A 9,217-nucleotide genomic window follows, 5' to 3' on the forward strand; every position below is an offset into this window, starting at 1 on the left:
GGCTCCTCTCTTCCCAGCTTTGCCCTTCTACTCCTTCCTACCCCAATTGCCACCTGGACTTTCTGACCCCGCCCCCAGGCCTGAGAAGAGCAGGGGAGGAGGTGAGGTGAGGGCGCAAGGGGCTCAGACCTGGGGCTCATGCCTCCTGCGATAGGTCTCTGGCTCTCTGAACCTGGGAGGACTCTGGTGGTCGTTCCCGGGCTCATGGGAGACCCTGTCTCTGGGGGATTCCTTCCTCCCTCCAGCTCTCTCAACCAGGGTGAATGCTTTCCACCTCTGGCTGGTGGCTTGCTTCTTCCTGGGAGGTGCCCCGGTGTCTCTCTGCTGCAGTCTTGTTTGTCCCTCCAGGACGCCCTCTTGGACAGCTGCTTGGATGACCCTTTGCTAGTCTCTTTCTCTCAGAGACCCATGACTGGCCCATCCATTGGAAGCACTGGGGCCTCATTTGGCCCTAGAATTACCAGGCAGCAGCTGCTCTGCCTTTGCTCTGCAGCCAGAGCCTCCAGCCAGCCCACTGCTCATCTTTTCCGTTTTCCAGGCTGGAGTCAGATCCCCAGGCATCAGGAGGCACATGTCAGGCTCTCCAAGGGACCCACCGCCCCTGCTGTCCCTGGGGGCGAGGTGAGAGGCAGGCATTCAGCCCCACATGCGTGGGGTGGGACTCACAGTCCTCTAACATCTCTCTCCAAAAACTTTCACAAATTCTCTAGGCCTGACCTTTTTCCCTTGGAGACAGGCTTTGAGTGCCGTCCCCGGTTCTCCACTCCCTCCCTGCAGTGTTTGCTTCATCTGGAACCCTTCAGATCTCCTATCCATCTCCTAGGCCTTGACGGAAGCCTCTTACACAGACTTAACACTATGAGGGGCGTCTCATTAACATGCAGTAAATGTGGAAGAAAACAAGCAAAGTCCCTTCTGGACCTATTGTTTACATCAACAAAGTGAGATCCACAGCAGAGGGAGGCAAAGCAGGGGACATTGAGATAACGACCTCCCGTGGATACACTTCTTGGTTGGGGTCTGTCTTGGTCCCCTGCCCAGGAGCTGTGGGACAAAGCCCTCCTGAAGGCAGGAGGGAAAGAGTGGGGATCCATCATGGGAGTGCTTCCCCCTGTTCAGGCCTCATTCTACAGCATAGAGGGGCGTCCAGGTCCACCAGCCCCTGGCACAGCGGCTCGTGCCCAGCCAGGGAAACAAAGTCACAAGCTTGGGAGAACTGTCTTTGATCAGGGTTTCATCACGCACTCCTCCTCATATCTGGGGCTCTGATGCAGATTCTGAGTTTGAATCCCAGCTTTCACTCTTATAAGTTGTGTGAGCCTAGGAAAGTTACTTCGCTGTGCCTCAGTTTTCTCATCTGCAAGACTAAAATAACAGAGCCAACTGCTTGGGGCTGTTGTGAACATTATATAAGTTGACATAGAAGAGTGTTTATTATGATGCCTGGCACGTAGGCGCACAGTGCGTGCTAATTGGCATCTTCTCTCACACTGGGATCACCAGGACTCAAGCCAGCACCCCCTTCTTGATTGAAAAAGGAAACCACTCAAAGCAAATGATATGACAGGTTCAATGTCTCTTCCTTCCCTGCTAAACCATAAACTCCCTGAGGGCAGAGACTGTTTGCTTTGTTCCCTGCTCTAGTCCCTGAATATTTATTGAAAGAATATTGTACCTACAAATGTTTCTTGAGCACCTCTTATAAGTGAGGCCCTGGGATTGTTTGGAAGTGAAGGCAAGAAATCCACAACCTGGGCCCTCAAAGAGCTTACTTCACTGTTACAGGAGCTTAACCCTTCCCAAGGCCTGGGAGACAGATCTCAGAGACCAAAGAACTTAACAAATGAGTGGCAAAGGAAGTTAAGCGGCTGCAGAGTCACCGTGGCAATACTTATAGAAAACACCTCGGGGGAGCCTAGAACTTTGCAGAGCAATTTAGATGCCTCAGTTAGTTGAATCTGCACAACAATTCTATGAGGTAGTGTGTTGGTTTGCTAGGGCTGCCGTAACAAGGTACCACAGGCTGGGTGGTTTATAACAACAGAAATTTATTTCTCATGATTCTGGAGGCTGGAAGTCCAAGATCAAGGTGTAGTCAGGATTAATGTCTTCCAGGGCCTCTTTCCTTGGCTGGTAGAAGGGGCCTTCGCACTGTGTCCTCACGTGGTCTTTCCTCGGTTCTCACACCACTGGTGTCCCTTTCTCTTCTTATAAGGACACTAGTCAGCTTGGATTAGGTCCCACCCTAACAGCCTCATTTTGAGTTAATCACCCCTCTAACCACCTATCTCAAAATATAGTCACATTCCAAGGTACTAGGGGGTAAGGCTTTAACAGATGAATATTTGAGGGAGGGTATAATTCATCCCATAACAGGTAGACACTGTTACCTGTTATTATCCCCATTTACAGATGAGGAAAGAGAGCTTAAGGGACACACCAGAAGTCACACAACCTGCGGGTGGCAGAACAGGGATTTAGAGTCCTGTAAATTCAGAACCGATGCTCTTAACCTCTGCTGTGCCAGCGGACCAGAAGGGAATGTGGGGTTGGGGGCATAGGGGTGGAGTGGGGACCTGAGGAGGTATGGGGGAGGGGAGGGAAGGCTGGAACTAAATGCTCATGGGCTGGGAAGGATGCATAGGCACACCAATGCAGGTGAGGTAGGGGTGAGGTTATGGGTGGAAATCTGGGCTCCTGGAGAAGCTGGAGGCCTGGTGGAAAATGATGGTGTCTGAAAGACACACCGCAGAGCCTGCTGGAAATTGGATTAGCCAATTATCTGCCTGAGCTGTCCCCTGGCCGTGGTTTGTTTTGTGGCTGCCCTGACCTTTGTACTTTCTCTCCATTCATGCGGCAAGTCCGCTGCTGTCTCACAGCACCACTCGGCCGTCACCCCTGAGCCCACCACTCTTCTGGGGGAGGCTGTCACGGCCCCGCCCACCGCCTGCAGAAAACCTTTGGCTCCGTCTCCTGCATCTGCCATGGGGTGAGCACATTTCTCCCAAGGAGGGAGAAATAGCCCCATCTTCTCAGGCGCTGAGACCTACCTTGCAGGCACCAAAAGGGACAGGGGGCTCTTCCCCCAGCCACAGGGTGGGAAAGAATAAGAGATGTGGATGAACTAGCCCGAGACTGAATCCTGACACTGTTGCTTATTCTGTGTGTGTGACTCTGGGGAACTTAGCCTCTCCTAGCCTCTGTTTTCTTATTAGCAAAAGTGGGGGTAATAATGCCTACATTTCCAGGCAGGGTGGCTGTGAGGATTAGAGGTGATACGTGCAAAGCACCTGAGGCAGGAGCTGGTACAGACAGGGACTCAAACAATGGCAGCTCTAAGTATTAGAGATCCAGGCCCAAGGTTGCGGACATCCTGGTGCTAGGTCTCTAACTTTTTCTGGGGGCCAGAACTTGTCATGGAGCCGTTGGCCGTGGAAAGTCTATCGGGTCGAATATAAGTTGTACTTGCAGGAAAACAGGTTATCTGTCAGCTAGAAACAAAACAAGGTGGCTTTCGTTCAAGAGGGCGCTCTGCCCTGGCCAAGAGATTAGGACGGATCCACGGGTGCCCTGCGAGCTAAATGTAATAGGCCTCACTCGTCACACAGGCTTTTCAAAGGGCTCTCAAAAGGCAACAAACTAATTGGACTTTGAACTGGCAGAGTTAAAAAAGAACAACCCTGTGTCTTTCAAAACCAATTTAACTGATCAGGCGCCTCCAGTACACCGTTTTCTAATTAACCCCGGGACCAGAATTATACTCTTGACTTGTAGCTTTTGCAGAAACTCAGGAAAGGAAACTGATGTGGATAATCTCATTCAAGGTGCAGAGTATGTAAGTGGCTCTGGAGTAGATTAAAATGGAGCCTACCTCGACTACAGAATAGCTGTGTGGAGGTTTGCTAGGATATTAAGGGAAATCATTTCAATCATGTGCTTTAAAAGTGAAATCGTCAGGGTTTTCCAGTAAGTGCTTTATCAGGTCAGTTGTAACCAATAGCAAGGATGATGTCAATCTACAAGCCGGCAAGGCCTAGATTGGCAGCAAGTCCCAGGAAATGGCAAGGAAGGGGTGAGGAGCTAGGAAGGGGGCTTCTAGAACCTAAGGCATCACAGTCACATTCAAATCACAGAAACCCTGGGTTTTCAGTAGCACGCTGGGTCGAGGCCAACTTCCTCTCCCTGCATCACGGGGAGAAAGGGAGTTGACTCCTGGGGAGATGAATAGGAGGCAATTACCCAAAAGTAATATCAGTCCTCACTGTGGCCTGGCCTTGGGGAAGACTGAACCCAGACCAGAGGGCAAACAGGTTTCCTTTCCTGACTCGGGGCGGGCAAGGCAGTTGCTAAGATACGGGGACTTTGCAAGAGAAGAGGGGAGCTAGTGCTTGTGGGCAGCCAGGGGAGTCGTGGGACCCTGGCCCCTTTCACTGGCCAATGGCTCTTGGCAGGCAGCTCTGCGGAGGACTTGTCTCGGCCAGGAGGAAACATTCTCATGCAGAGGGGTGGCATCTGGGCCCGCTCTGCAGCCACAGAGACAGTCTTGCTCTGTGGAAGGAGCAGCTGTTGGCCACCTGCTTAGAAGCCTGAGTTAAGTCCTCTTTTGAGCAGGAGCGAAGGAGGCTGGCCTCTAGAATGAAGGGCGCGTTCAGTGCTGCCTGCCCCGGCCATTGGCTTCGGGAGGTGAGCCGTGAGTGGGGCACGTGGCCTATGGTTCCACCTAAGGCCCCACACAGGGCTCCCTCTGGACGCTGGCAGCTGTCCCATCTGCAGGCCTTTTTGTCTCAGTGCCACGTGCCCCTGCCCCTCTGTCCCTGTCCCAGAGGAGGTGTCTGTCCCAGAGCCAGACAGGCTGGCAGCCGGCTGGGCAGAGAGATTCGGGGGTGCCAGCCCTTCCACTAGAATAAGTGCAGCCCCAGAGCAGGGCCAACCAACTACCTATGGGGTGTCTGAGCTTATGTAGGGAGGAGGTTTTGGAGGGTAGAGGAGCAGGGACATGTTCTATAAAGCTGTGGAAGAAAATGCCATGTGTACATATTCACCACCACCAAGAAAGAAAGAAACAGACCCAGAGGTGAGGAAGGAACACATCCTGTAATCCTAGAGTTCGAGCAGAGAACTAGATGTAGAAACCGTCGCTCTTCACGAAGCACTTACTATATGCCTTACAAACACGGTTTAATCCTCCCGGCAGCCCTAGGAAGCAAGCATCCTCCTCCTGTTTTTTGTTTTGTTTTGTTTTGTTTTGTTTTGTTTTTTGCGGTACGCGGGCCTCTCACTGTTGTGGCCTCTCCCGTTGCGAAGCACAGGCTCCGGACGCGCAGGCTCAGCGGCCATGGCTCAGGGGCCCAGCTGCTCCGCGGCACGTGGGATCCTCCCGGACCGGGGCACGAACCCACGTCCCCTGCATCGGCAGGCGGACTCTCAACCACCGCGCCACCAGGGAAGCCCCATCCTCCTGTTTTATAGAGAGGGGCATGAGGCTCCGAAGGGCTGGCAGGAGGGCACTGCAGACTCTGGCCCTGTGCTCTTGGTCCTGGCCTTTCGCAACCTCCTGCGTCTGTGCTCTGCCTTCCGAGAGGCAGAACCTCTCTAGACACCTCTCCTAGGAGAGACCTAAGCCATTTATTTAACTTTTCATCTGTTGTTCATTTTCTCTCTTTTTATCCAGAATATAAGCTTTCCAAGGGCAAGAGCCAAATCTGTTACTTCTTGGCAGGCAGCTCCTCTGCCCAGGGCACTTGGATGCTACACATTGAGCGCCCAGATGCTCTCTGATGATCCAAGATCACACTGGCTGTCCTTCCCGCGTGAGATGATCGCCCTGACCCTCTCTCTGTAGGGCTTCAGTATGAGATAGTTTTCCCAGTTGGGTCCCACACTCGTTCTCCTAATCACCTTCAGCAAATTCCATTATAAGGTGAAGGTCTGAGTGAGGACAGGTCTGCAGCCTTGGGAAAGAATGAGGCCTTGGTCCAGAGGAACAGGATCTGTGCCTGGGGGCCCTGTGAGGAGGGTTTTTTTTTTTTTTTTTTTACATCTTTATTGGAGTATAATTGCTTTACAATGGTGTGTTAGTTTCTGCTTTACAACAAAGTGAATCAGTTATACATATACATATGTTCCCATATCTCTTCCCTCTTGCGTCTCCCTCCCTCCCACCCTCCCTATCCCACCCCTCTAGGTGGTCACAAAGCACCAAGCTGATCTCCCTGTGCTATGCAGCTGCTTCCCGCTAGCTATCTATTTTACGTTTGATAGTGTATATATGTCCATGCCACTCTCTCGCTTTGTCACAGCTTACCCTTCCCCCTCCCCATATCCTCAAGTCCATTCTCTAGAAAACCATAATTCAAAAAGAGTCACGTACCAAAATGTTCATTGCAGCTCTGTTTACAATAACCAGGAGATGGAAGCAGCCTAAGTGTCCATCATCGGATGAATGGATAAAGAAGACGTGGCACATATATACAATGGAGTATTACTCAGCCATAAAAAGAAACAAAATTGAGCTATTTGTAGTGAGGTGGATGGACCTAGAGTCTGTCATACAGAGTGAAATAAGTCAGAAAGAGAAAGACAAATACCGTATGCTAACACATATATATGGAATTTAAGAAAAAAAATGTCATGAAGAACCTAGGGGTAAGACAGGAATAAAGACACAGACCTACTAGAGAATGAAGAGGGGTTTTATGGGCCCTGCCATTACTTAAACATACACAGATCTGTGAATCCTGTAAGCCTGGAGCCAGCGAACAGCTGGCCTGCCGAGGGCATATTTGCCTGGTAATTCTAATTTTTATTTGAATGCCCATCTGCCCAATCGCTGACATCACAGGGCAGCTGCAGGTCTTGTTTTCCCTTTCTGTTGTCTGCGCCTGTGATGTGGCCTTGATCTGGGGATGATTAAATGGCTCTGTGGGTGGCCTCACCCCATAGTGTGTGAGCATGGGGTAGGGGTGGGAGAATATTCCTCATAACTCCTTTCCCCTACTTTTTCCTCACCTTCTGCTCTTCATAACAGTCCTGGATTCAAATCCTGGACCTGGTTATTTGCTAGTTGTGTGATCTTGAACAGTTTCCTTAAGCTCGCTAAGCCTCAGATTCCTTATCTGTAAAGTGGGCCCAGCATTTCCACCCCTAGGCATATAAATCTCAGAGACAGTCTTATCCGAGGACCCCAGTAGACACAAGAGTGTTCTTAGCAGCACTGTTTGCAATAGCCAAAGGCTGGATACCACGCAGCAGGCCTTAGAAAGAAGAATGAATAAATTGTGGAACGGTCACACAGTGGAATACCATCTAGCTGTGAAAGTGAACAGACGGCAGTGATATTGTAGTAACCGTATGGATGAATTTAGCAAAACAACGTTGAGCTAAAAAAGAAGGTCCTTTTATTAAAATTTAAATATAACCAAAATAAACAGTGTATTCTGAGATTTCCATATATATGTAATAAAACTAAAAACGAGCAAGGGAATGATAGGCGAGGTGGTTGACTTAGGTAAGGGGAGGTCGGAGAGGAACGGGAAGGAGCACGTGAGTAAATGTAATTTAGCATCAGTGTCTTAATTCTCGGCTTGGATGTGAGTTCAAGGGTGCTCATCATATCACTAAAATTAGTGATTGAAAGAATTAGAAAATAAATAAGTAGGGAACAAGCATGGATCAATAAGGATAGTAAGAAATGAATCCAAAAATTGTAAAGATTAATTCAATTTTGCACACTGATTCCATTAAAAAATGTGATTGCAGGATTCCATTAAATGAGATAATATTCATAACAACCACTGTCTGGCATCCAGTAGGTACTCAAGAAATTAAGTTAATCCCTCAATTCTCCCAGCCACCCAGGGATCTTATTTTGCTCCCCATAAGTAAGGATTCTCAGTGCTTTGATCCTCTATGGCTGAATCCTACATCACTCACTAATTTTCTTCTACTTCCTTCCTCCCTCCCCCTACTCTCCTCTCCCTCCCCAGAGCAAATAAAGCTTATTTATCCTATGTCACAGGGTTATGGGGATACTGTATAAGAGAAGGCTTTGAGATTGTTAAGTGTCCCCAGTAAACTGTCACTTTCCTATGTGCCCTGCATTCTATCAGTGAGAGAAAACAAGAGGACAGAACTCTCGAGCTGGGCAGCTTCTGTAAGTGAAATGGACCCGTGGCCATGCAGTTGATGCTTGGGGAGGAGAGAGACTGATGTGATCTCTAATATTCTAGGGGGATGCTGCAGGAGGTGGCCAGGCGTTGTCCCTGTAGTGGCATCTGTGATTGAATGGAAAGAACCCTGGACTTGGACTTGGAGCTATAAAACCTAGGTTAGAATCCTGACCTTCCCACTCATTGGCTGTAGGTAGGTGAGTTACTCAGTGTCACTGAGTCCTGCTTCCCTTATCTGTACAGTGCACGTTGAATGTAAATTAAACAGACACACACACAGAATCAGTACAATGCTTGCCTGACACATAGCGGACATTCAAAAACTACTTGCTGAGTCTGAATCCTATATCGTCTCCAGAGCCCAAGTTTCTTGCTGGGGCACTGGGATACTCACTTCAGCCAGAGTGAAAATGGCTTAATCCAGATCTGACAAGAAAGCATCATTTTGAGATTCAATGCTGATGAATTGGTGGGATAAATAGGTGACATTTATCATGGGGTTGGAAGCAGTTCCTTGACCCCTTCCTTACTTCCTGAGCCCTAACCATTGGTGCAGGATGACTGGAAAAGATAAAACGAATCACATGTACTGGTGGCTCTTTTCTCAACTTTTCTGTCAGATGGAACCAAGGGAAGGAGACAACCAGAGCGAAAATAAGTTGCTGGGTATCGATTCTGGAGAGCCCTAATAGAGGTGGAAGTCGGGAGGAAGATTTAAGGGTACAGGTAATTTACATCCTATAGGCCTTTTAAAAATTGTTAAGCTTGGCCTGAGAAAGCTATCTCCTTTTTCCTCAAAAAAATGACTTAGCCCAGCCCAGCCCATGATTAGTTCTAGGTCTGTGAAATAGACCGGAAGCCTCCGGTGAACTCTGAAACTTACTTTCAAAACAGAGATTATTGAACACCTATTATGTGCTAGCACGTGCAAAGCTTTTTATGTACTTCAAAGAGCAATCTTTACGGTATCTAGCCAATACGTCTTTAAATCTTCATTTTCTAGACTTGAGATGACTTCTTAGATTAGGTGGGGTTACCCAGAGATAAGT

The sequence above is a fragment of the Leucopleurus acutus genome, assembly GCF_964270905.1.
Source record: "Leucopleurus acutus genome assembly, chromosome: 2".
NCBI classification, from domain to species: domain Eukaryota; kingdom Metazoa; phylum Chordata; class Mammalia; order Artiodactyla; family Delphinidae; genus Leucopleurus; species Leucopleurus acutus.